The following is a 27,526-nucleotide window of genomic DNA, read 5'->3' as shown; positions in this document are numbered from 1 at the left end:
CATCCTGAGGATGGCTGTCAGCACCTACTGCTCAATCACCTGCAAACTGGACAAGAAGAAGAAATTATCCTGCAAAAGGAAATTCGCTCACCTTGCCTCTGACTCAGGCAGGTGGGGAAAGAAAATAAAGCTCCACTGAGAATTCCTCATCAAAATCCTGTGCCCGAGTGTGTGAGGGACCTGAATTTACGGCACCAACAAACATCAAGTTGAAAATGTAAAGTATTTAGCTGTATTAGCACTGACCAGCACACCAAGAGAAAGCAAGCTTTCTAAAGGAACACACTTTAAACCAAGATCTCAAAGAATTCCCAGAAATTCTTCTAGAAACAAGGGCTTATAAAAAAAAAATCAATAAGCACCCCTGGTAAGCAGAATGCCCCGTCCACACCCTAATCCCTGGAACCTGTGAATGTCATATTACAGGCAAAAGAGACTTTGCAGATGCGATTAAGGGAGATTATCTTGGATCATGTGAGTGGGCCCCATGTGATCACATAAACTCTTATAAGCAGAGAACTTTCTCTGCTTAGAGTCAGAGAGATGTGATGGAAAAGAGGCAGTAGAGATGCAGCCAAGAGGAAGTCAGAGAGATTCCAGACTAACATGGATTTATCACGCTGCTGCTTGTTCTAAAATGTAAGCGTCAGGACCAGAGAGGCTTCTAGAAGCCAAGGGCAGCGCTCGCTGACAGCCAGCAAAGAAATGGGGAGCTCAGTCCTACAATCTCAAAGGACTGAATTCAGCCGACAACCTGAATGAGCTTGAAAGGAGATTCTCCCCCAAAGCCTCCCGTTAGGGATGCAGGTCTTCTGACATCTTGATTTTAGTCTTATAAGGCCTGGAGCAGAGAAATCAGCTAAAGCACACTGTGGCCAGATTTCCGACCCAAGCAAACAGATTATTTCCAAAGTAAGTCAATTCCTCTAAAAGCTGAACTGCAGTGGTAACAGTGGAAACCAGAGACAATGCAATCATATCTTCAAAGTTCTGAGAGAAAAAATTAACCCGTCTACCTAGGCAACTGAGTATACAATGAAGCCATTTTTCAAAGATAAAAGTAAAATACACCCATTTTCAGGAAAACAATAATTGAGTGATTTTTATTATCCTAAGAATTACCAAAGACTTAAGGTCAGAAAGGAGGAAAATTATTTTAGAGAGCAAATTGGATGTAAAAAACTGGCAAGTGTGTGGATCAATCCAAAAGTTTATATTATGAAAACGAAAACAATAAATTCTAATTGTTGGACTAAACAGATCAAGACAGAACTAAAATCCTGTAGGAAAGTACAGCCTATAAGAAAAAGGTACAAAATGAGCTAAAATATTCAGGTGCCTTAATTGTCCAAAAAGAGGATAAAGATACTGATGATTAATTATAGTCTAAAGAGAAGAATGAAACTTTCTTAACCTGAAATGTAGTATGAATTAAAAACAAATTCAGTAAACATTATAAACTTGAAGAAATATTAAACCATTCCCTTTATAATTCCTTTAAAACGTTCCCTTAAGAAACAAGACAAATCTGACCACTTTTATAATTTCCATTCCACATGGGACTGCACAGCCTTGCCAGGACAATAAGAAAAGGAAATAAATATACAATGGGAAGATAGAAATGAAATTATCATTTTTCTTACAATCTATGTATGATTGTCTATATTACCACAAACAATATAAAACGTACAAAAGAAAGAAAGAAGTTATTAATAGCAACAAAATACAGAAAAGAAGAAAAATATAACAAATTGTGCAAGATTCATATGGAAAATGATAACATTTTATTGAAGGATGTGAAGGAAGACTTTTAAAATGTGATATAATATATTCATGGATAGGAACACTCAATACTGAAAAGATATCAATTATTTTCAATATACACATATTTTTCAGACATATAGTTTTTTAATTCCTAAATAAATCCTAAGAGCATTCTTTAATAAATTTAGCAAGCTGATTCTAAAATATATATGAAAGACCAAAGGGCCAAAAATAGCCAAGACACTTAAGAAGAAGAATTAGCTTAGGAGACTTATAAACACATTGTGACGTATTATAATGTATTGTACCCAGTACAGTATAGTTTTGACTCAGGGGTGAAATAACAGACCAATTACGCAGCATAGAGAATCCAGAAATGGATTCGGGATAAATAGAGGATCCATAAATGGATCCCAGGTAAATAGAGAATCCAGAAATGGATCCTTGAGTTATGACAGCAACAATGGAGAAAGATGGTTTGTTTAGAAAACTGCGCTGTCGTACAATTGAATAACCACATAGGAAGAAAATGAATCCCAAATTTGTACCATACAAAAATAAGAGTTCTAGATAGATACTTTTAGAAAACAAAGTAGGACTTGTTAAACAAAATGTACCAAAAACACAAACCTAAGAGAAAAGGTTGACTAAATGGAATATGTTAGAATCAAGAATTTATGTCCATTAAAAAGAGTCAGAAAGAAAATGAAAATACAAACCACAAACTGGTGTAGAAACGTAATCGATTTTGTATATTTGTATATTTTGTATATTGATCCAGCAAACTTTTGTAAGGTTCTTATTATTTCTAATAATTTGTCGATAGATTTCAGAATTTTGCAAATAGACAATCACTCTATCTACAAATAATTATAGTTTTATTTTTTATTTCCAAAGACATTGTAGTATATAATAGAATGTTACATGTCAGGTGCAAGATGCAATAACTCTTCCTATCCCTTCGAAGGAATATCCCAGCCATAGGTCACTCTGTGGGAAGATTGAAAGAAATTGCTGCTGTATAACTCTTCCCATGCCATTATAGTTTCTATCCTCAAGAGGTCATAGACTCCACTGTATTTAATAGACTCTGGGTCTAAGGTCTGGGCTCAGGTCTGGAATCTGATCATGATTTTTCAATAGCAGCTATCAGCCAAGAGAATTAACTGTTAAACTATGAAAAGCAATAAGAGTTTGGTAATTTTACTGAATAAAACACCAACACACTAACAATCAGCGATTTTCTTATATATCTTAAATAAACAATAGAAAATGTAGTAGAATATAGTCATCTTAATGAGAAAAACTATAAAATAGTTAAGGATACACTAACAGGAAATGTACAATATCTATATCAAGAAAACTATAAAATCAAATTTGTTCATAAAAGAAAAGAAATATTTGGAAAGAAACACCACACTCTTGGAGTAGGAAGACCATGAAACGTAAAGATATCAGCATCTTCCAGTACATTCTATACTATACCAAATATTCATTTGTAATATCTACTTTAAAAGATCTTATTAACAAGATTTATTTTATTACCTTTATTTTATTGGATTTGGATCCAATAAAATAAATGGAATTATTTAACTGATCTTATTAAGGACATTTAGGCTGTTCCCAAGTTTTTTGCTAATTCAAAAATTTTTTCAACAAAAATATTGCATTTTATGGTCACAATCTATGCTGCAGTGAACTGTAGATATATTTCTAGGAAGTGGTTTTTAAAGAGAAGTTCATGTGTCTACATATGTATTCATTTGTACATTCGTATACATTTACTCTTCTGTGTATTATTTTATTGGGTGAAATAAAGTCCCAGTATGCTATGTAACTGGGTATGTGTAGGTGATTAAATGCCGACCAATTAGGTGTGAATGGAAGTGAGAAGGGTCACATCTCAACCCTGTTGTTAGGGGTAAGTGCCCTCTGTTTCCCCATTTTTCCTTTCTTCTTGCTGAAATGCAGAGGATATGGAAGTTGCTGGAGCAGACACCCAGGACCAGGAGATGAACAACACAGTCAGGACTGTGAACCCAAGAAAAGGACCTGCATCTCTCATAACTGGAGCTACCATACAGCCTGCATCACCTACCTGCATTTTTACATGAACAGCACATTCAAGTCTCTGCATGCCTGTCACGTTGAGAAGAAACCCAATGAGGTTTGAAGGATGCAGTAGAGCTGCGTCAGTGATGTTTCACTGACTTTATCTCACCCACAGGAATAGTTCACTTTGTTTGATATGATCATTGTTAATAGTGAGGGTCCTACAGCCTGGACATATTTTAATAAGAAAACTAATTTCACATGGCATGGCTTGCTTTTATCGCAATAATACAGGCTCCTACAAAGATCAGTGTTCATTCTTGAGTGCTCCCCAAGTCACTCATTCAAAAACTCATTCTAAAACCTATTAGGAGTGATGGCAAATATTTAAAATTTTTGGAACCAATTTCTTTCTTTTTAAAAATAAAAACTTTCGTATTCTCTATGGCTCTCTAAAGCTACATGTGATAAGTTGATATTCAAATTCCCACTATGCTCGAATCCAGCAAAAAGGTGGAACAAATCATTGTTACCTGCAAGTTGGATGAATCTTGAGGGAATTGCAAGGACATGAGCACACCCACACATGCACACACACACACGAATGCATGTAAAACTGGGGACATCTAAATAAGATCAACGGGTTCTACCAATGTCAGTATCCTGGTTGTGATGTTGTACCATAGCTTTGCGAGATGTTTCCATTGGCAGATACTTGGTGAAGGGTACAAGGGATCCCTCTTTATGATTTCTTACAACTGCATGTGAGTCTACAATGACACCAACATGAAAATTTTTAAAAAAAGGAAAGAAAGAAAAGGAAGGGAGTATAGGAAAAGGGATGGAGCATACATACAACAAAGAGGAATACACAGTTGGATTTAGAAAAAACTTGGTGAAATATTGAAATGAGCTATGGAGTGGCGACTAATGAAATAGGACAGGAGACACAGGACGAGGTCTCTAGGGATCAAGTCTATCCCACCAAACCTCAGAGAATCTTGGGACATGAAAATGCCAGGTTTGAGTAAAAGTATGAGAGATGTGGGAATGAAAATAAGTTGATTGACTGTAAATACGTTTATTGTGCAGTCCACTGCCCATTTCCCCCAAACCCCCAATCTAAGAAGAACACCTGACAGCCAGATCACCAGGTATTCTCCATTGCACCTCCCAACCCCCACTCCTCCATCACCGCTCCCCCCTCCTCCCTTCTGCAAAAAGTGGTTTTCTTTCTAAAGAGATTCTATGAAGTTTCTGGGGAAAACTAGAGCACTTAGTCTAGTAGTTCATGTTCCAGAGCAAAGCACGTGAACTCTAGCATTTACGGGATGTCACAGAACTACAGCCATCCTGTTACCCGAAAACAGGGTTTGCCTCTTGTGGGTTTCAGGCAAAAAGACACAATCAAGCCAAAGAGCAGGACAAGGAGGGATTTATTACTTGCAGCAAGTAAGGAGAACACCGGGCATCTTTCCCAAAGCAGTGTCTCCCCAAACAGCAAAATTGGGGAAGTTTTAAGCTGAGTACATACATATTCATGAAAGGGCTTGGGCCATGGACAGAGTCCAAGCTTTAGTTGAAGTCATGAGGGTTAGAAAAGGTCAACAACATCATCCCTTAGGTTCCAGTTGATCTGGTGGTTGAGCGCTTCAGGCTGATCATTACCACTGAAACAGAAGTGGGAGCCTTTACAACTGATATATTATCTTTGCTCTAGTTACTTCTCTTGCCTGATATTAGTCATTCGATTCTGCATTCTTCTGATCCCTTAAGATCATTAATTACTGAGATCTGTTCAACGGCAAGGATTGTGGCCAGGCTGAGATCACAAAACGGTTTAGGCTAAAACTGGCTTCTCTTCTGTCAAGAAGACCATACCTGTTTCTCTTTCTCCGGGGACCCCTTGCCCTGTCTGCTTACAATCTCCCCATCTACTCATAGTCAAGCAAAGGCCTTATCTGTAAAATGGAGATTCTAATATCAGGCACGTCCAGTTATGGTAAAAATTAAATAAGAGAATGGATATGAACATAACTTCACAAAATATGATAGGCTACACAAAGTTGGGTTAATAAAAAAACATAACTGTACAGAGTGTGATAGGCTATGCAAGTTTTGGTAAATAAAAATTTGGCAAGGTTTGGTGTTAAATCTGTTAAATTAACTTAACAAGGACGCCATTAGACTGAGGGGGCTTTAATGCCACAGTAACCTTTACAAGCAAACCAAAACCTAAGCTTGAAATGTCTCAAGGTTAAGAAATCATAACCTAAGAACAGCCAATCACGAACAGCCAACAGTGCTTTTCCAAATAAGGTAAATGCTTAAGCTTAGCCAATGGAATAATTTCCTTGCTTGGCTTCCACCTCTTCTCGGTAAAATCTTTCCTCTAGCCCTTATGGGTGGGGCGGGGGTCTCCCAACCTCTCTGGTTTGGCCCCGCGCAATTCCAACAGATTTTTCCTCAACTAGCTCTTAAAAAGTTTAATATGCCTCAGTTTCTCTTTTAACAAATCTAAGGAGGAAAGAACAAAATGGAGAGCAAGGCTGAAGACTGTGGGTGGGAGTGGGGTGTGGTGTAGAGATAATTAACACACTACTTGCTGCAGGTTCGTCTTCGCAGCCAAGCCCCACCCTCTGCCCCTTCTGCCCTGGTTCAAGATTTAGCTTGGTCACAAAGCATTCGGTGGTTTACATTCCACTGGGACCCACAGTCAGAGGACCAGCTGCCCAAATTCCTTCTGTTCCTGTCTGCCATGACATCAAGGCAGTTGCTAAAGTTACATCCAGGAAGCTCATTCCTACTCTCAAATAATTGGAACACGGAAAATGGCTCTATGGAGGGAAGGAGGTAAGAATTCCCTTTTCTTTTCCCCTTCTATAATCTCCTCCCAGCCCCCAGGCCCTGCTCTAGACTTTTTGTCAATATTCAGGTACTTAAAGGAATCACTTTATGACCTTGGCCAAGTCATTTAACTACAATGAGGTTTTTCCCTAACGTGTAAAATGAGATTCAACAATTTAACCCGGAAGTCCACATACCTAAACTCTGTTTGCCCTAAAAGTTTATTTTACATGACAGTCAGTTGTCCGAGGCCAAAAGGGTTGTACAATGGAATACTCAGAAAACAAGAGAGCTTCAATTTTTTCTTTCAAATCATTTCTAACTTGATAGATTAGAAATTTAATTTCCTCTTTCCTATCATGTATAGCAGGTGTTTTACCTCTTCAGTTGTCTGACTATTGATTTCTTTCTTTCATTTCTTCCACTCTTTCCTAGGTCTCTGAACTTAAATATTTTCATGTGTTAATTGAGGTGATTATAATACTCATCCCAAAACTAACAAATGAGTTAATGAAAGGACTCTTATAAAGCATTTAGATCCTGAGGTCAATCTATGGTAACTATAGTGCCTGACCTATACAAACCCTATTCCTAATGTCTTAAAAATGACTTGGATTAGAAAATCTCTAAGAGCTATTCTAGGTTTTATTTTAGCTAATTTTATGGTGATAATTTCCTAATTATAGTGACATTATTATAAGTTCTCATTTTTTAAATGTCATGCTATTAATCGAGAAGATATAAAATAAAGTTAAACTGAAGCAGTAGTAGTGGATTTTGACAGGACTAAAATGGGTCTATTCAATATCTAAATATATATTTTAGTAGAAATTATATTTATATAAAATAACAAAAAATACATGACTAGTAGAAATGGAAAAGGAAAACAGTAATACAATGGTAATATTTTGGGGGGAAAATTAAATTTTGAACATAATTTATTGTTGTTTCTTACATGTAAGAGCATGATTTTATGATTTTGAATAACTTAAAATAAATTTAACCTTGAAGAAGTGTACTTAATAAATGAGAAAGATAGTTTGTGTTATCCCATAGGTGAAAAAAATACCTCCGTCACGTTTATTTGTTTCAAGGGAATTCATGACACAGAAGCTTATGGCTAGCCAGCTCAGATGAATTGTCCAGATATAAAAATATTCTCAACAGTGTTCTCCACCAAAAGTACTTTTTGGTTATAAATAAAATGTGTCTAAGCTTTGAAATGGTGTTATTATATTAAGAGAAATACAATACTCTAAATAACTAATTTTTTTTCCTCTAACTTTTGCTTCCACCAGCTTTTTTCCTTATCTCTTACAGGTCATTAAAATTTTGAAAACAAAACGCAGGCTAACACTGGAGTAGTTGTTTTTAAGTTTTATTAAATGCTCATTTCCTCTTACTTAGTTCACACCCTAACAGAAGAATTCCACGGGAAGAGACAGTAGAGAAATGTCCTTGAAAATCTATGTATAGTCAGTGGAATTGTATTCCCCTGTGAATGATTATTTTTTTTAATCACACACAGTTTACACTAGTGGATACCAAATGCCTATATATTCACAATTCTCAATGCCCAAATACTTTCATTTTGTAACTGAGATTGTGTTATACGCTACAAAGTACAAACTTTTCCTTGAAACAACTCTGGTTTATTCATTACTATAACCTGAATAAATTGGCCCTTATCAAAATAATGTTAGATGTAGTATATGTAGGCAATAGATAAACTCCCCAAAAGATACTTATATCTTTTGAATAAAAGAGTTCATTTATTAAAGGAACCTTTAGAGAATTATTTTTGGTAAAATGGTGATTCATTTTATAATACAGAAGAATCAAACAATAAATGATATTTTAAAAACAAGGTAGATCTGTATTATGTGGGTCCACATTTTATCTTTACATAATTGTTTTTATTTATTTCAAACAGATTTCATTGTATGTTTTAGTTTGTTAAAAAGATATACTTTGTGAAGAATATCTTTAAAAAAATTTATGTGAATAACATCCCCAGTTCATTTTGAGCGTTTTTTTTTAATGTTTTGATACATAAATTATATGACACAGGGATGATACCCACAATGTAGACTATGTAACCTCACCCTCTTTGTATCTTAAATACTAAATGTATGCGTACAAAGCATATAGAGAGCAATAAATGATGCTATGGAGTAAAGAAAAGAAATATTCTGTGAATCAGTGGTGTTAAAAGAAGACCTTTACGTTACACATTGAAGCTAATTAAGTCCCAATTAAAGAAAAGAGTGTTAAGTTTTTAACATTCATTGAAAAGAAGCTAAGCAAGGGCAAAGATATATGGTGATGCCATAATATTGCTCTTAGAAATTAATATTTAAATTTATTAATTTAATTAATTAATTAATATAAATTAATATTTAATATTTAGAAATTAATTAATATTTTAAAATAATTTCCACTGACACCCATTACCATGATCATAATCAAAGACTCAAATAATTTCTTTTGCCCTTCTCACAGTGATTTCAGAGTGGCTAAGTGGAACAGAAAGACCTAAAATTAGGCAAGCAATGCTGTAAAACTACTACAACAGGAAAAAATTGGAGGAATGCTTGTACATTCTATAGCCACCCTATCCAACGTGGTAGCCACATTTGTCTATTTAAAACCAAAAATAAATGAACTAAGATTAAATTTAATTGTAAATTCAGTTTATCAGTCCCACTAGCCACATTTCATGTGCTCAAGCTACATGTGGCTAGTAGCTGCCCTATTAGGCACCACGGATGCAGATTTCCAGCATCACCGGAAGCTTTATTGGACTGTGCTGTCCTACAATTACCAGATTTGGAAAAAACTTCCACTAAATTTGGATTATTTTTAAATGTCTTTGGGGTTATTCAAATTTTATAAAGTACTGATGAGATGGTAGAAATATGCTTCTACTATTTAGGTTTCTACTAAACCTAGTTTTAAAAGGTTATATAACCTCATGAGAAGAACACAAAATTTGGTCTCAGATAATTCTGGGTTCTAATCCTACCTCTGCTGAGTGACCTTGGATGTATTATTTTTAGTTTCTGAGACTTTGTTCATTTATTTGCATAATGTAACGCTTACCTCCTAAGAAGTTTATCAATATTAGAAATAATGTATGGAAAGTGATTCCTACAGTACCTGAGACATAGTAGGTATTCAATTATGGTAGTTATCATTTTTGTCAATTAACAAGTAGGAAGAGAGTAAAGCTGTTAATGGTTATACACAAAAACCATGCCTTTGAATAAGGTGCGAGGTTTTATTTGCTAGAAAAAGTGTCTTATAAGTGCCTTAGTTTATTTCAGAAGCTTAGCACCAAAAATGTTTGGAATCGTGGTAATCACAGGACAGGGAGGAAATGACCACGCCAGGACAGGAAAATATATAAGCACAAAGGAATCAGTGAGTCAGGAAGAGGATAATGAGAAAATGAACTGGTATGAAGGGGAAAAGGAGAGATGATAAAAGAGGAAAGATACAGATATACAGGGTAGAAAAGGAAAAACTAATCTCAGATGAAGTTCCTCCTGGAAATGTACCAGAGAGGAGTGTGAAGCATAATGACATAATCAAATAAGGAAGGAAAAATCATTTCTCACTACAAGACTATGAGGAAACAGCTTTCCTATAAAATTATTTTTCTTGTGCTAAAGAGGCAAATATGTCTAAAAGATTCAAGAGAAACAAGGAGGCAAAACTGCTGAAGAACATCTATTCCTGGTGTGCTTTACAACCTTAAACAAGTTACTCTAAACTGATATGCCACTGTTTTGTGATACACAAAATCCATTCGGTGGACTAGTTGATATTTATCCCCTCCAGATTCAGTATGTAATACGTATGGTGAGGACTTTGGCTCTGACAACCAAAACGTACATTCTCTGAGATCGTCGTTCATCAGAAAGAGGCATCCCAGTAAAGACGCAAGGTCCATCTGCCAGAGGAGCATGCGTGAAGGATAACACAGAAATGGAGAACAGAATTGTTGCAAGTCAGTGTGGCCAAACCTTCCATAGTAGAGAATAAAGGAGTCAACAAGATAAAATTTCAGCCCTAGGGAAAGATCTCGGGCATTGTTTGTATATTCCATGGGGAAAATATCAAGTGCTTGAAATTAACCAGGACATTAGAAGAGACACGATGTTTGGAAGAGGAAGCAAATCACCTCTTTCATAGAAAACTGGGGCTTTTTAACACCCAGAAGTAATATAAATATATTGGATAAAACAAGAAGCAAGGCGAGGAGCTTAGAAAATTGTGAGATAGCCCTGAGGCCTCAGACTCAGGAATCAATTTCTGTTTGATTCAAAAAGCAAAGTCAGACAATATAAAGACAATAACAAAACCTATTATTATTATTCAACATATGTATCTGAATACCTAGATTGACCCTAAATAGTGTTAGGTACTGGGGATGCAATGATGAACAAAACAATCATAATCCCAGCCCTTTGAACTTAAAAACAGTCTATGTCTAGGAGTAGGTAGTTCGCTGGGACTTCCCTGGCGGTCCGGTGGTTAGGACTTCCACTGCCAGGGGCCACGTTGGAACCCTGGTGGGGGAACTAAGATCCCACGTGCTGCGTGGCACAGCCAGAATAAAAGAAAAAAAACAAAAATAAAAATAGGTAATTCTTTTGCAGGCGTAATTTATACTGTTAATTTAATAAATACATATATTCATATTGATAAGGGCATTAATTTAGGAAAGTCAGCTATGTTAAGGGTCTATTGTGAAACCTTATCCACCATCTGATTAAGTACTGCCAGGAGTAGATGAAACTCACCAGAAGATGGCAATACATAACTCCGTATCTCTCTGCCATTAAATTTGCTGCAGCCAAAAGATTAGAGATTGCTTATAGCCAGCCTAAAACACCTCTATTGCGAATAATCCTTTTCATGTTAGTCATGTGCATTAGGCATGCCATGTATATTTTGCTTTTTGTTTTTTTTTTTAAAATTGGGTTGTTTGCTTGTTGCATTGAGTTTTGAGATACGAGTCCTTTTTTAAAAAAATTATTTATTTATTTATTTGGTTGCACCGGGTCTTAGTTGCGGCAGGTGGGCTCCTCAGTTGTGGCATGTGAATTCTTAGTTGCGTCTAGAATGTGGGATCTAGTTCCCTGACCAGGGATCGAACCCAGGCCCCCTGCATTGGGAGCTCAGAGTCTTATCCACTGCGCCACCAGGGCACCATCCACTGGGCCACCCCCGCTATGTATATTTTGATCACCAGGCCGTACGGGCCTTGTCAGATTTATAGGTTTTATTGATGACCAGGTAGCTAAAAAGTCCAGTGCTATAAAAATCTCAGATCTGGAGGCCCATAGGACGACATCTCTTTCATGTCCTGGTCCTCCTCATCCTGTTCTATTTTCAACAATGTACACAGCAAGATTTATGAATATAAAGTAGAACCATCTTATCAAAATCAGCTGTATTTTACATTTGCATTTTTTTTTTTTAAAAATTAAAAAAAACCCACGCTGGCATGCGGGATCTTAATTCCCAGACCAGGGATTGAACCTGTGCCCCCTGCAGTGGAAGTGTGTAGTCTTAACTACTGGACCACCAGGGAAGTCCCTCTAATTTTACATTTGAATCAACGTGTAATCAATATAAAAATTATTAATTAAATATATTACATTTTTGGACTGTCTTTAAATACTGTTTGTATTTCACACTTAAAGGGCAAATCAGTTCAGATTAGGCATATTTCAAAAGCTCAATAGCAACATGTAGCTAGTAGCTACTGTGTTGGACAGAAAAGCTCTAACCATGCCAATGGAAAGGCTGAGATCCACAGAGTGGTTAAAAAAGAACTTACTGGCTGACAGTTTCCTTAAAAAGTGAAAAATATACCTACAAAATGACAAAAAAAAATTCTGTTCTTAGGTATTTACCCAAGAGTAAAGGAAATAGCCATCCACTCAAAGACTTATACAAGAATATTCCCAGCAGCTTTATTTGTAATTACTCAAACTGGAAACAACCCAGAGGTCTATCAGTGGCTGAATGGATAACCAAATTGTTTCATAATCATATAATAGCATGCTACTCAACAATAAAGAGGAAAAACTTATTGATATAAGCGACAATATGAATGAATCTCAAAAATCACTGTGCTTTGTAAAAGAAGCCAGGCAATTAAAAGGATACATCTTATATGATTCCATTTCTACAAAATTCTATAAAATGCAAACTAATCCATCATGACTGAAAGTAGAACAACGGTTGCCTGGGGGGGAAAGATGGATTACCAAGGGGCACAAGGAATTTCTGCAGGGTAATGAAAATATTTTTTACCTTGATTGTTAAGAAGAATATACATAGACATATGTCAAAACTGATAAAAATGAACACTTTAAATGTGATGTTTATCATATTTTGAGCAAGTTTAATAAAAAAATAAGTAATAAAACTAGAAATAAACAACATACCAGAAATCAAAGTACCCTTCCATGTGATGATTTGAATGCTCTCTTAAACAATGATTCTGTCAGAGAAAAAAATCTATGTGACAATTGCAGAAATTGAGAGAACAATAGTGTCTACAGAAACAATAACTACCACTGGACTTAACCAGAGCATGAAGTTCTTACTCTGAAAACTGGAAACTGAGAGAAAAAATAACTAAGTGTTTGCTCTGTCTTTCCTGAACAAACTGTATGTCTGGGTAACTCCAACTGAGGAAGCAGAGGCTTTCCAACTGCTAAATGTAGAAGAAATGATCAAGTGTTTTTCTTTGTTTTTTTTTAATCACCATTTTGCAATGCTTAGTGAAATAATTAATCAAACGACGGTCATCATTGAGTAAACCCATCAAAAGATAGGTTTAAAGGGAACATTAAAATAAAAGTATCAGGTTTGGTCCTCTGAGCCCACCAGTCATTTTTTTTTTTTTTTGATGGTTTCCAGGTAATATATTATTTTTTTAATTTTATTTTTATTTATTTATTTTTTAACATCTTTATTGGGGTATAATTGCTTTACAATGGTGTGTTAGTTTCTGCTTTATAACAAAGTGAATCAGTTATACATATACATATGTTCCCATATCTCTTCCCTCTTGCGTCTTCCTCCCTCTCACCCTCCCTATCCCACCCCTCTAGGTGGTCACAAAGCACCAAGCTGATCTCCCTGTGCTATGCGTGAGCCCACCAGTCGTTTTAAACTTCACAAAAAGAATAGCCAGACACCATGTGTCTCATTATACGAGGTGATGTCAAGCACGCAACAGCACAGATGAAAAATTTGTAACGTGAAGGTGTTCCTGAACTTAATCAGAACTTTAGACCCAATTTCCATTTGTGTGAACTATGACTATGAAGAAGCAAAGAGATAAATCCAGAATGTCAGGCATTATGCAAGACAATTGACCCAGTTTCAGTAAGAAGTAAATGGTAGGAGAAATCCAGAGGGAGGAGCAGGGCAATTGCTCCAGCTATAAATATACTTAAGAAATTCAACAATTAAATGCATTGCGTGGACCCTGTTTGAATCCTGAGTTTAAAAAAAAAGAAAAGAAAGTCACTGTAAAAAAAGCATTTCACAACCAATTATGAACATTTAATTACAGATTGCATATTAGATGCATCAAAGAATTGTTATTTTGTCACTGATAACAATACTACAGTTGTGTTAAAAAATACCATATTTTTAAGAGATGTATACTGAAGTATGTAAGGGTGCAATAATTTGATACCTAAGATTTGCCTTAAAATACTTTATCAAAGGAAAACACGTTTAAAATTTGGATAAAGCAAAATCTTGAAGATTGTTAAAATTAGGTCATTGGGCATTCTCTCTACTTTTGTATTTGTTTAAAATTTTTTTCATGACAAAATGTACCAAGCCACACAGAGTATCTTGTTAATATCACATGAGAAGAAGCATCTGGCTCAAGACAGCAAGTAGCACACTTATTTGCCTCTCATCCATCTGACATTCCAATGAAATAAAAAAAATAGAAGCATGAAAAAGGAATAACCACAAAATGAGACAGATAAGAGGAGAGTATCTTTAGTATAAGAGCGGTGCCAAGGCATTTCTGGAAGACTGAAGGGTGTATGTTAATGAATGAAGTCAGCAAAGAAAGCCATAACCGAGAGAATACCCTACGTGGATGATTTCTGTAAACAAGGTACCCAATAGGGATTCCTGCCTCAAAGTCAGAGAAGTAAGCAGAGCAGGAATGGGAAGTAGTGCTGAAAAGGGGAGGTTCATTAAAGATCTGTATATAGGGCTTCCCTGGTGGCGCAGTGGTTGAGAGTCCGCCTGCCGATGCAGGGGACGCGGGTTCGTGCCCCGGTACGGAAAGATCCCACATGCCGCGGAGCGGCTGGGCCCGTGAGCCATGGCCGCTGAGCCTGCGCGTCCAGAGCCTGTGCTCCGCAACGGGAGAGGCCACAACAGTGAGAGGCCCGCGTACCGCAAAAAAAAAAAAAAAAAAAAGATCTGTATATAGGACAAAGATACCAGGAGGCCGTCCTAGACCTCCATCCCACCTCGTGCCAACACAGGTAGCCTAACTAGGGTGACTGTTGGTCCCAATTTGCCTAGGACTAAAGTGGCGGGATGTGGGGAGGGGAGAAAAGAGGAGAAGCAAAGTTTATGACTCTTCCTAAAGAATTTTAATGAACTTTCCGAAAGAAACTAAGGCTTTCAGTGTCAATGGTTATGCCCAAGAAAGCAAAATTCTCCTCAGTCTGGTAACTGAGCAACTTGCAAGTGGACAATCATTCAGCAAGAGTGCCTGTTAGATGATACACAGCCCCCCTTGCCCACACAGAACTCCCAGTCAGATGATTAATCAGGAAAAATGGTAGCAAGAGTAAAGGACATTTACATACAATAGAAAGAAAACTCACACCAACTATCTTGTCCTCTTTCTTTTTTAAAAAAAATAAATTTATTTTTTTATTTATTTATATTTTTGGCTGCATTGTGTCTTCGTTGCTGCGCATGGGCTTTCTCTAGTTGCGGTGAGTGGGGACTACTCTTTGATGCAGTGCACGGGCTTCTCATTGCGGTGGCTTCTCTTGTTGCGGAGCACGGGCTCTAGGCACCCGGGCTTCAGTAGTTCTGGCTCATGGGCTCAGTAGTTGTGGCTCACAGGCTCTAGAGCATAGACTCAGTAGTTGTGGTGCACGGGCTTAGTTGCTCTGCAGCATGTGGGATCTTCTGGGACCAGGGATTGAACCCATGTCCCCTGCATTGGCAGGCAGATTCTTAACCACTGCACCACCAGGGAAGTCCCTTGTCCTTTTTCTTAAATGCAAACTGATACCCAAGGATTGCCAGTTATATGAGAAGAATTGGCAGTATAAAGAAGAACCAATTTTGTTCTTTTTTTAAAAAAAAAAATTATTTATTTATTTATTTATTTTTGGCTGCATTGGGTCTTCGTTGCTGCATGCGGGCTTTCTCTAGTTGCAGTGAGTGGGGGCTACTCTTCGTTGTGGTGTGCAGGCTTCTCATTGCAGTGGCTTCTCTTGTTGCAGAGCACAGGTTCTAGACGCGCAGGCTTCAGTAGTTGTGGCATGCAGGCTCAGTAGTTCTGGCTCGTGGGCTCTAGAGCACAGGCTCAGTAGTTGTGGCACAGGGGCTTAGCTGCTCCACGGCATGTGGGATCTTCCCGGACGAGGGCTCGAACCTGTGTCCCCTGCATTGGCAGGTGGATTCCCAACCACTGCGCCACCAGGGAAGCCCAATTTTGTTCTTTTTATGGCTGAGTAATATTCCATTGTATAAATGTACCACATCTTCCTTATCCATTCATCTGTCAATGGACATTTAGGTTGCTTCCATTTCCTGGCTATTGTAAATAGTGGTGCAATGAACATTGGGGTGCATGTGTCTTTCTGAATTATGGTTTTCTCAGGGTATATGCCCAGTAGTGGGATTGCTGGGTCATATGGTAGTTCTATTTTTAGGTTTTTAAGAAACCTCCATTCTGTTCTCCATAGTGGCTGTATCAGTTTACATTCCCACCAACGGTGCTAGAAGGTTCCATTTTCTCCACACCCTCTCCAGCATTTATTGTTTGTAGATTTTTTGATCATGGCCATTCTGACTGGTGTGAGGTGATACCTCATTGTAGTTTTGATCTGCATCTCTCTAATAATTAGTAATGTTGAGCATCTCTTCATGTGCCTCTCGGCCATCTGTATGTCTTCTTTGGAGAAATGTCTATTTAGATCTCCTGCCCTTTTTTTGATTGGGTTGTTTGAGTGAAGTAAGCCAGAAAGAGAAACACAAATATCATATATTAATGCATATATGTAGAATCTGGAAAAAAGGTACAGATGAACCTATTTGTAACGCAGAAGTGGAGACACAGATGTAGAGAACAAACATGTGGCTACCAGCGGGGGAAAGGGGGAGGGTGGGATGAATTTGGAGATTGGAATTGACATATATATGCCACTGGGTATGAAATAGATAAGTAATGAGAACCTGCTATATGACATGGGGAACTCTACTTGGTGCTCTGTGGTGACCTGGATGGGAGGGAAATCCAAAAGGGGGGGGATATGTGTACACATATGGCTGGTTCACATTGCTGTGCAGCAGGAACTAGCCCATCATTCTAAAGCAACTATACCCCAATAAAAAATAAATAAATATTTTTAAAAAAGAAGAGCCAACACAAGTAAACAAGCAAAATTGCGCTTAGAGGAGACAGATAAGTCAGGAAGCCAGATTAATATTCTGAGAGAGATTTGAGAAATTATTACATCCATAAATAAAACCAGAATGCTATAAAAAGCATCATATAAGAAAGAATGCTTAAAGATTAAAATTATGATTGCTGAAATAAAAATTAAAGACCAAAACTTGTCATATAATCTTCTAGAATGTATATTAAAAAGAGATTTCAAAAAAATGAGAGCTGAGGTAAGAGATGCAGAGGGCCACTTAGAAGGTCTAATATTCAATACATATTCTCCCAGAAAAAGAACGAAGATAAGGTGGAAGTGAAATTTTTAAGTAAAAAGTAGAAGAGAATGTCTCAGCTATAAGAAAAGCACAATTTAAAAAAATCTAGCCATAACTAGATACATCACCCTATGAAATTTCATATTATTAAGGTAAAAGGAAAGATTTTAAATGCTATTTGAAAGAGAAAATAACACCTGCAAACAAAAGAGACTCAAATTAAGAATCAACTTAAGAATCAAATTAAGAATCAGATTTCTCTTTCATGGCATCAATACCTGTAAGATAATCAATTTCAAAATTCTTCTGGGAAATGACATATAGGAAGAACAATTTTCTATAGGAAGAAAAATTTAGGTGTATTTGGCAGAAACAGAATTCAAATGGCCAACATGGGGATTCACAGCCTCTTAATTAATTTTCACCCCCAAACCACTTTGCAAACTCTGAGTCTTTAGACTGAGGGGGCAAATGGGTTTCTTTAAGGAAGGGCCTTGTAAACTGACCATAGATGAAAACAGTGAATCTTTCCCTGAGGCTTCTTCGGAGAATCTGAGGCTATGTAGCAGGATTGCTGGAAAAAGGGAAATACTCAGTTCTTCAAGAAGTGATGGGATTCTGTCCTGTTTCTGGGAGACCCGGAAACACCTAGTCCATTGTCACAGTAGAGACTTGTGGAGTCTGTGACAGTCTTGTCCAAGTCTGTCTTCTAGAATTGGATGGATATAAGGTAGTTCTCTCTCCTGTATACGTTTAAGACTTTTCCTAATAACATATTTAAACCCACAAACATTATCCCATAGTTATTATCCTAGTAAATGTCCAGTGTGGAAACAGAAACAATTAGTACAAGATTGGTCTCTAAATTAGCTCCCTTTTATACGGAGTAAGGTCCATTCTGGAAGAAAAGGCAGACTGGAAACCCCTGGAATTGAATTGCTCCCCCTTACCCTCCACCTTCCTCCAAGAGAGGAAACAATATGCAGTGCCACATACCTGGGTCACTGTCGAGGTAAGTACCACCATAGGAGGATTGAGAGGTGCAAGCCTAGTGATTCTTACCATATTCTTATTAACGTATCCGTTTTAGCTGAGCAAAAGCCAGATGGGTTAGAAAGAATAACAGTAGATTATAGCACCTTTAATCAAGCAGTGAAAGCAATTATGGCTGCATTTCCAGATATGGTATCTGTGCTGGAGCAAATAAAAACAGCCCTTGGTACTTGGTATGAAGTTCCTGGCCTGGCAATTTTTCCTATTTTCAAGGAAAATTAGAAGCAACTTGCATTTATGTGGCAGAGGCCAAAGTATACATTTAATAGATTATATCCATTCTCCCACTATCATAATGTAGTCCAGGAGCATCAATCATTTCAATATTCCACAGAACATCACATCAATCCATTACATTGTTGACATTATTTTAATAGGACTTGGTGAGCAGGAAGTAGTAAGCGCCCTAAATTCTTTAGTAATATATATCAACTCCTCAAAGATGGCAGATAAATGTTCTAGATGTTTAAGAACCTGCCGCACAGGTTAAGTTTCTAGAGGTCCAGCGATAGGAGGCAATCAGAATATCTCTTCCGGAGTAAGAGACGTGTTGCTGTACCTTGCCCAGCCCACCATGGGGCAGGTTGTGCAATACTGAGTCTCCTTGGATTTTGGGGTTTTTTTAAGCTAATGAATGGATTTAATGAGGGTGATGGGAATCTTGTTTCTCGCTGTTGGAGGAAGGATTTACACACATGGAAAGATGGGACATGGGAATGAATGTGGGGCTATTATCAGTGGGTGAGTGTCCTGGGGCAGCTGTAACAAAACACCCCAAACTGGGGGCTTAAACAACAGATATTTATCCTCCCCCAGTCCTGGAGACCAGAAGTCTGAGATCAAGGTGTCTCAGGGCCCCACTCCCTCCAGAGGCTCCAGGGGAGGGTCCTTCCTGCCTCTTCCATCTTCCGGAGGCTCCGGGCATCCCTGGGCTTGTGGCCACATCCCTCCCATCTCTGCCTCCATCTTCACATGGCTTCTCTGTGTCTCTCCTCCTCTGAGTGCAGGCTGAGGTCTTTACGTCCCCCATAAGTGTGGGTAAAGGTGCCGTTCTCTGAGCCTCTCCTGAAAAAGACACTTGTTTCTGTGCTCACAATGCGTCTGACACCAAGGAGGGGTGGTTTCCACATGGAGAGCTTCTCGGATTCTGCATGGACAGTAGCTGGTGTCCCAGCATCAGTGCTGGCACTGACTTCCCCAGGGTTAGCGCAGACCCCGCAGGGTGAGGGCTCAGCCCCACAGGACTGGCCCCGATTCAGCCAAATGTTAGAGACTCACGGGTAAGGTATGGGGTGAGGGGCTCCCCTGCCCTCTCCAGACAAATGTCACCCTGCCAGCACCTCCATGTGTTCACCGTCCAGAAGTCCCCTTGGATTTTAGAGATGATCCGCACCACATTTGGTCAAGATGCTCCAGCCCATTTACCACCACCCATAAAGCTGATTGTTTTAAGTAGGGCTCAGAGGAAGAAAAGGCTCTGAAGCAGGTCCAGGCTGTGGCAGCGGCCTGACCCTTGGGCCTTATGATGCAGTGGGTAATAGAAGTATCTGGAAAGACACAGATTCTGTGTGGAGACTCTGAAAAGCCCCAGTCAAGAGAATGGCAGTGCAGACCCTTAGGATTTGGGCGTAAGGTCATACTCTCTTCTACCAACAACCATTCTTGACTGGGAAAGAATTTTCTTGGTCCTGATAGAAACTAAACACCTGCCCATGGAACCAGAGGTATACGAGATGGAATAGTGTCTCCCAAAATTCCTGGAACCTCAGAATATGACCTTATTTAGGAATAGGGTCATGGTAGATGTAATTAGTTAAGATGAGGTTATTCTGAAGCATGGTGGGCCCTTAACCAAATATGACTGATGTCCTTATAAAAAGAGAAGAGACACAAATACAGACACACTGGGAGAATACCATGTGACAACAGAGGTAGAAATTGGAGTGATGTGTAAGCCGAGGAATGCCAAAGATTGTCAGCAACCCCAGAACCTAAGAGAAAGTCATGGAACTGGTTCTTCCCTAAAGGTTTTCAGGGAACATGGCCCTGGCAACACCTTGATTTGGAACTTCTAGCCTCCAGATTGAGAGAGAATAAATTTCTGTTGTTTTAAGACACCCAGTTTGTGGGTACTTTGTTACTTCAGCTCTAGGAAACTAACACAACAAGTGACTGCACAGTCTGCGTTGCATACCTTGAACTGGGTATTATATATATCTAATCGTCACTGGGAGAATTTTTGCTTAAAGTGCTCACAACCTTACACACTGTGGGTTTGAAGGTCCCATGGCCTAGAAGAGGAGTGAGTCCACCAGGAAACATGGTTGTGATTCCAACGAATTGGAAATTGATACTCTCCACTGGCCATTGCAGGCTCCTTGGGCTTCTGCAAGAGGAGGAAAGAAAAGGGTTTCCCTACTGAACACCAATTCCAGGGGCAATTGTGTTGCTATTATTCAATGAGACATGAAGAGTTATGATTGGAACCTAGGGGATTTACTGGGATGCCTGTGTATTCCCTTACCTAGTAGTGCTAAATTGAGCACTGCAGGAATGCATTAAAGACAATACCACCAAGAGCTCAGATTCTTCAGAATGAAGGTTTGGGTCATCCCATCAGGCAAAAATCTATCCAGCTGGGGTGCCAGCAGAGGGAAACCACTTAGGTTTGATGGTCGTGGTAGCTGTATTTCCTAAGGTTTCTTTTCCCCACTTTTATTCTCCAGGCCCTTTTTATGAAAAACATGAGTCTGGCTAAAATTTTAGGTTTTGGAGGAATATGACTGACTTGTCATTCCCCCGCAAAGATACAATAGACGATGGGATACTTGATTCATTTGTGCATATTGAGAGGAGATTTCGACTATTGACAGGGAAACCTGAGTGTTGAGACTGTGAAAAATTCATTAAAAATACACTAACAAAGTAACAAGGAAATTGTTAACGCCAGGGAAACCAAGGAACTGTACTGGGAATGATGAATAGTCACAGCTTAATCTGTGGTTCAACTGTGAATTTCACTCACATGGCCATAATATCGTAAATTCTGGATATATATCAAAGTAGAATTATGATTAAAATCTATTAGGAACATGGAGGACAGAAAGTGTATGTGTGTACAAGAGAGGTAGAGAGGAGTATTGGAATAGGTTTAAAAGCTTGTCTTCCATGGTGAAAAGTCAACAGATAATGCCTAATATATCAAAATCAAGAATTAGCAATATAAGCACGTTAGTTAAAGATAAATACAAATTAAACATAGCTATAAGTGTTTCAACTTGATGGTTCTGGGGAGGCAAAAATAAAAGGAAGTAATACTTCTGAGGATTTGAGTTTTGTTTTTGTTTTGCTTTCAGTAACAAAGGAGAAGATAAATGCATCTTCAGATTGTAGGGTGATTTGGGTGGTTACTTTCACATTTGATGGAATCAGATATCCTGGCTGAATCATGTGCAGTATCATAGTAATTACTTTTTATGGGCATTTGACACTGCAAATTTTCTTTCGATAAGCACAACAATATTTATTTGCACACTTAATTTTTAATTTGCTAAGTGTTAATAGGTTGGCATATATTTTTGTGCAATTCCAAAAAGTTAGAATTCTTTGTAAAATGTATTACTAATGTTAATTTCTAATTGTAAATTCCTATATAATAGGGGTAGAAGTGGTTAGATTGTCTTACAAATGAAGTTGAAGCTTATTTATTATTTTTTATCTTCAGCACCTGACAAACAGTATGTAAACTAAGAAATACTTTTGTCTGTCTACTATGATCAGAGTTTTCTAAATATAATGAGAAGGTATTTTTACCCAGATGCAACAGTTTTTAATTTTTGTTTTTTGTTTGGTGGCAGGGATCTCATTTTTCACTCTATTAGCATGACACTTCTTCCCTAGAGTTGCCTATAGATCGTTCCATTTTGTCAACTTCAGATAGCAAAGTCAGCAGGATATCTCATCAGCCATTTTTAGTAAGAAGAAATCACAATAGTTTCTAAACTTGTCAGATCAAAACCAGCATTGTCAGTATGGCTCTTATGTCAGCCACTGAAGTATAGTTATCCTCTCTGTAATTGATTCTGAACCTGGCTAGGTGTCCAGACTTCCTGAGTCTATTTAAAGTACAGATTTCCATGCCTTATCTCAGACCTAGAAAATCAAAATGTAGGAGGTTGGGGGTCCAAAAAAAACCCCCATATTTTTAGTAAGATCCCCAGATTATTCAGATATAGTATTTGGAAAATATTGCTGTTATATAAATCTCAAAAATTTAGGAAAATACCTTCAAATAATACAATTTCCATTATAATCTATTTTCTAACAATTGTGCACAAATTTATCTAAGCCTTCATTCTTATAATATTCTACCTGGGTCCCCTCATTTCTGAGTTTATATTAACCGATTCATATTTTAGTCAGTAGCACTTTGGAAAATTTAGTTTCAAAAGCACATTTCATACTTTGTAAAGGAATACTTCTTTATTTGTATTATGTTTCCCTCCTTTAAAATGATCTCTTTACCTGTACACTATCAAGCAATAGCTTGGACATAATGATTCTAAGGGCAATAATAAGAAATGACAGCAAAGATGGGAGGGGAGAAGGTTAACCAAGAAAAACAGATGAATTAGTAAACAAATAAAGCAATCAAAAGAAACAATTGCAATGCCTGAAAATGTAGGAAGAGGAGCCGAAAAGGTACAGTAAAAGTGACATGAAAGATTTGCTTCCTGGCATTGTCTTAAGGAAGATTAACCTTGTAGAGAAAGTCAGAATTTCTGTTGCTGTAGTAAATTGGAGGAGATGGGAAGTAGAGAAAGATAATGGAGTGGAGGTGGTTTCTAGAGAAAATAAATGAAGGACAAAGTGAAAGAGGCAAATATACATATAAAGAGGCCGTATTTTTGTTTAAGGACAGTATCATTCTCCTTGTCACTCAGGCTCAATACTTGTGATTTATCACTGACTCCTCTCTCTTGGCCTCTGTATTCAATCAATTGCTCAATCATTGTAGCTTTTACCTAGGAAATGTCTTTCATACCCATCTTCATTTCCTTTCCATTATGATTACCTTCGTTCAGATCCCAATTTCCTCCCACTTAGAAACTTACAATTGTATCCTTGCCTCTGTTTTCATACCCCTCTGTTATGGACTGAATTGTATCTCCCCAAAATTCATATGTTGAAGCCCTAGTCAATGGGACTATATTTGGAGATACAACCTTTAAAGAGGTAATGAAGGTTAAATGAGGTCACAAGAGTGGGTCCCTAATCCAATATGACTGGTGCCCTTATAAGAAGAGGAGGAGACACCAAGGATGAGTGTGCATGTGAAGACACAGCAAGAAGGCAGCTGTCTGCAAGCCAAGGAAAGAGGTTTCAGTAGAAACCAACCCTGCTGGCACCTTAATCTTGGATTTCCAGCCTCCAGAGCTATGAGAAAATGTGTTTCTGTTGTTTCAGCCACACAGTCTGTGGAGTTTTGTTATGGCAGCCTCAGCAGACTAAGACGCCTTCTCAAAGATGGTTGGTAATGCTTTTTAAACTGCAGCACTCATACTGTTACTCTCTTCCTCCCAAAGTGTCAATGACTCCCCAGAGGGATTTCTCACCCTGGTCTTTAAAGGCATTCTTCCTGGATTTACCTTTCACCATCCCCATGTTTCAAAAGAATATGACTCCTCACCATTTCTACACACACCAAATAATTTTTTTTACTTCCATGGCTTTCACAGTCTGAGCTTCTCTATCTGGGAATGCACTTCTTTTCTCCAACTTCAGTAACAGTCAGAAGTAGGAGAAACCCTGTCCAAAGAAGTCCCAGCGAGCCACCTCTATGATATACATAGTGACCAGACTGAATGCACCACCAGAAGGTCGTTGGAGCAGAAGCCAAGGCAGCAGAGGCTGTGGAAGCCCCAGAAGGACAAAAATGCCTTCTGTAGTTTATTGTTGACCTTCAGGTCTTGTTAGCACTCGAGTCTTTGAGAGCAATAAGCTTCAGGGTCTTAACTTGCTTGGCTTCCAGTCATGTAATATGCTTTACTCTCCAGTTGGATTGATCCCAGCCTCACCTCTGAGATTCTCAGCCCTGGCTTAGCGGAGACAATACAAAGAGCGTTAGGACAATAGCTCAATATCTAAGCATCAAATTGGTTATGATGTTGCTCTAGCTCCAGCCTGGGTGTCCTAGCGATGTGTTTGATTCTCTGTAACTAGATCTCTTTCAGAACCAATGAATTGCTTCTTTGTTCCATGATCAAGTTGCTGCCCAATACTCAAAGTCCACTAGAGTCAAAATGATCATCATTCATGTTTCTAGGCATCCTGAGGCCTCCCTGACTAAAACTGTGTCGATCACCTGGTGTAGATCTGCCAATCACTTTTTCCTCAGCCATTCTTGCCTCACCTTAACTCACTCTGGATCTTATCCTGGGTTAAGAAACTTTGTTATTCTATCCATCCCAACTGGCCCAGAGTTTCACTTGTTAATTGCTCCAGGAGAATGGCCCACTTCCAATTTCAGACCTGTTAGAACTCATGTTTTCATGGAATCCTTTGGAAACACTCAGCTGGTCTTAATGACATTTCTCTCCTGAGCTATATCCAGTCTGTCAATAAATCTTAAAATCTCTCACTTCAAAGTACATTCAGAATCTAATCACTTCTCACCACCCACACTGTCAACATGCTGCTCCAGGCTACAATCATCTCTCACCTCTTCTGTTGCAGTGGCCTCCTAATTTGTTTTTCTGCTTTTGCCTTTGATAATTCAGGCTATTCTCAACACAGTAGCCAGAGTTTTCCTAAAATACAAGTTACATCATGCCATTCTTATGCTCAGGACTGTCCAGTGAATTCCTCTATCAACCAGAGTGACAACAAAGTTCCCAAAATGCCTAACCAGGACTAAAGGATCTGTCCTCCACTACTGCTCAGCGTTTCTCTGAGCTCATCTCCCATGGCTCTCCCCATCACTCGCTGCACTCCAGCTACTCCAGCTTCCTACCTATTCCTCAAATAGAACAAGTTTTCAACCTCAGGGCCTTTGTACTTGCTCTCTCCTCTCCCTGGGATGCTTTTCCCAGTCATACTATTACTTCTTGATTTACTTCCTTTAAGACTTTTCTCAGAAGTTACATTCTCAGTGCCGTTTTTCCTGACCACCCTAACTAAAATTTCAGCCATTTACTGGGCACAACTTTTATCTTTTCTCTGTTTTATATTTTTCTCCATAGCATCTATCATTATCCAGTATAGTTTATATTTGTGTATATATTGTCTCCTTCCCCCTCTGGAAGATAACTTCATGAAAGCAAAGATGTCTCCTGTTTTGTTCACTGCTTTAATTAGCACAAAGAACGTTGCCTGGCCTATACATAGTAGACACTCAGTAAATATTGAATGAATGAATGAATGAATGAATATTCTGAACCCTAACTCTGCTTATCTTCCTGGATTTTGAGTCTTGCCTTTTCTGGTCTTTACTATCATTCTATGCTTGTGTCCCTGTCATGCCACATGAAGGCTGGAGAGGAATCTGAGGGCTCTGGTTCTGCGCCTGGAGAGGAAAATTAATTTTTATGTCCATTGTAGGGCCTGTTGGTTGCCAGATTTATCTTAGAACATAAGCAGAGGAATCACAAAACTGTGCTCAAAAAAATTCAGGGGGTAAAATCTTTGGGATTTAACAGATCCTACTGTCAAGAAGTTCCCCCTCTATTTAATCTAAATATTTCATGCTGAAAGTAACTTCCTTTTCTCTTATTTTATGTTCAAGAAAGATAGGTAATAGCAGGTCTCTCTCATTCACATGATAATCTTTCATGTGCAGAATATTTTTGTCTAGGAAGCTTTCCTAGAAGTCATGCAATATGTCTCATCAATTAGCTAATATTCTTGATGTAGTTGTTGATATATATGATGACAATAAATATGGTTACTTAAGAAAAATAGTTGGTCCATGCTCCTAGTCATTGGAGTAGGAGAATTCTCATATGCATATAATGTGATATTGTATGTATTTTTAAGAGGCTTTGTCTGTTTTTTGGAATACAGGTGCTTCCTTAAGTATCTTAGGAGTCCTTAGTAAGATTAGTGAGTAAAATACTTCTGGTCTATAGGGAACATTGGCTGGCTGTCTCCTCAGGATGTGTTAACCCCTTCCACTTTCCTCACAGTACCCAAAGTTTGATTCAGATACTGTGCAGAGTATGAGCCATTTGTCCTCCCACCTCTATTCTCTGCCCCTTTCCATTGTGCACCCTGCCCTGGAAGGCTGACCAGTATGGGCCACATCAACAGACCTCCTGCACCCTCAGTGCTGTTTAGGTTTGGACAATGGGAAGCCCGAGTAGAAACAGGAGAAGACAAGGATATCAGAGTACTAGTTCCCCTAGGTCCTTCTCAACCTCCTCTGAAGTTGCCTGTGTTCCTAATGGCTCACTGCTCCTTTCAACACACTATCTCCCACAAGACTCTTCTTCCAGGTTCCCTCTCCTCTTCCTTTGGTCCCAGGGTCAGTAATGGCTCTGCTGCTGCTCTCTCCAAGTTCCTGTGCTAGGCCTCATGGTTCTACAACACCCCTTTGTTCTTTGGCCTTTTGAATAAAACAAAAACAAAAGCAAAAACAAATACACCTCACTTCAAATTATCCTAATCTAGAGTGTGACTTCTGATTCTTTTGGGGACTCTGACGAATACAGATATCTATAGTTTGTTCATGTAGACCATTGGCTTTGGGAAAATATTTTGTCAAGTTTAATACCCAGGATGGGTCCTGGTTGGCTAAATGAGGACATTTTATTCTTCTTGGCCACAGAAGTTGGTTAAGATGAGGATG

Source organism: Tursiops truncatus, chromosome 12 (assembly GCF_011762595.2).
Source record: "Tursiops truncatus isolate mTurTru1 chromosome 12, mTurTru1.mat.Y, whole genome shotgun sequence".
Taxonomy (NCBI): Eukaryota; Metazoa; Chordata; class Mammalia; order Artiodactyla; family Delphinidae; genus Tursiops; species Tursiops truncatus.
Note: the sequence above shows the minus strand (reverse complement) of the source record.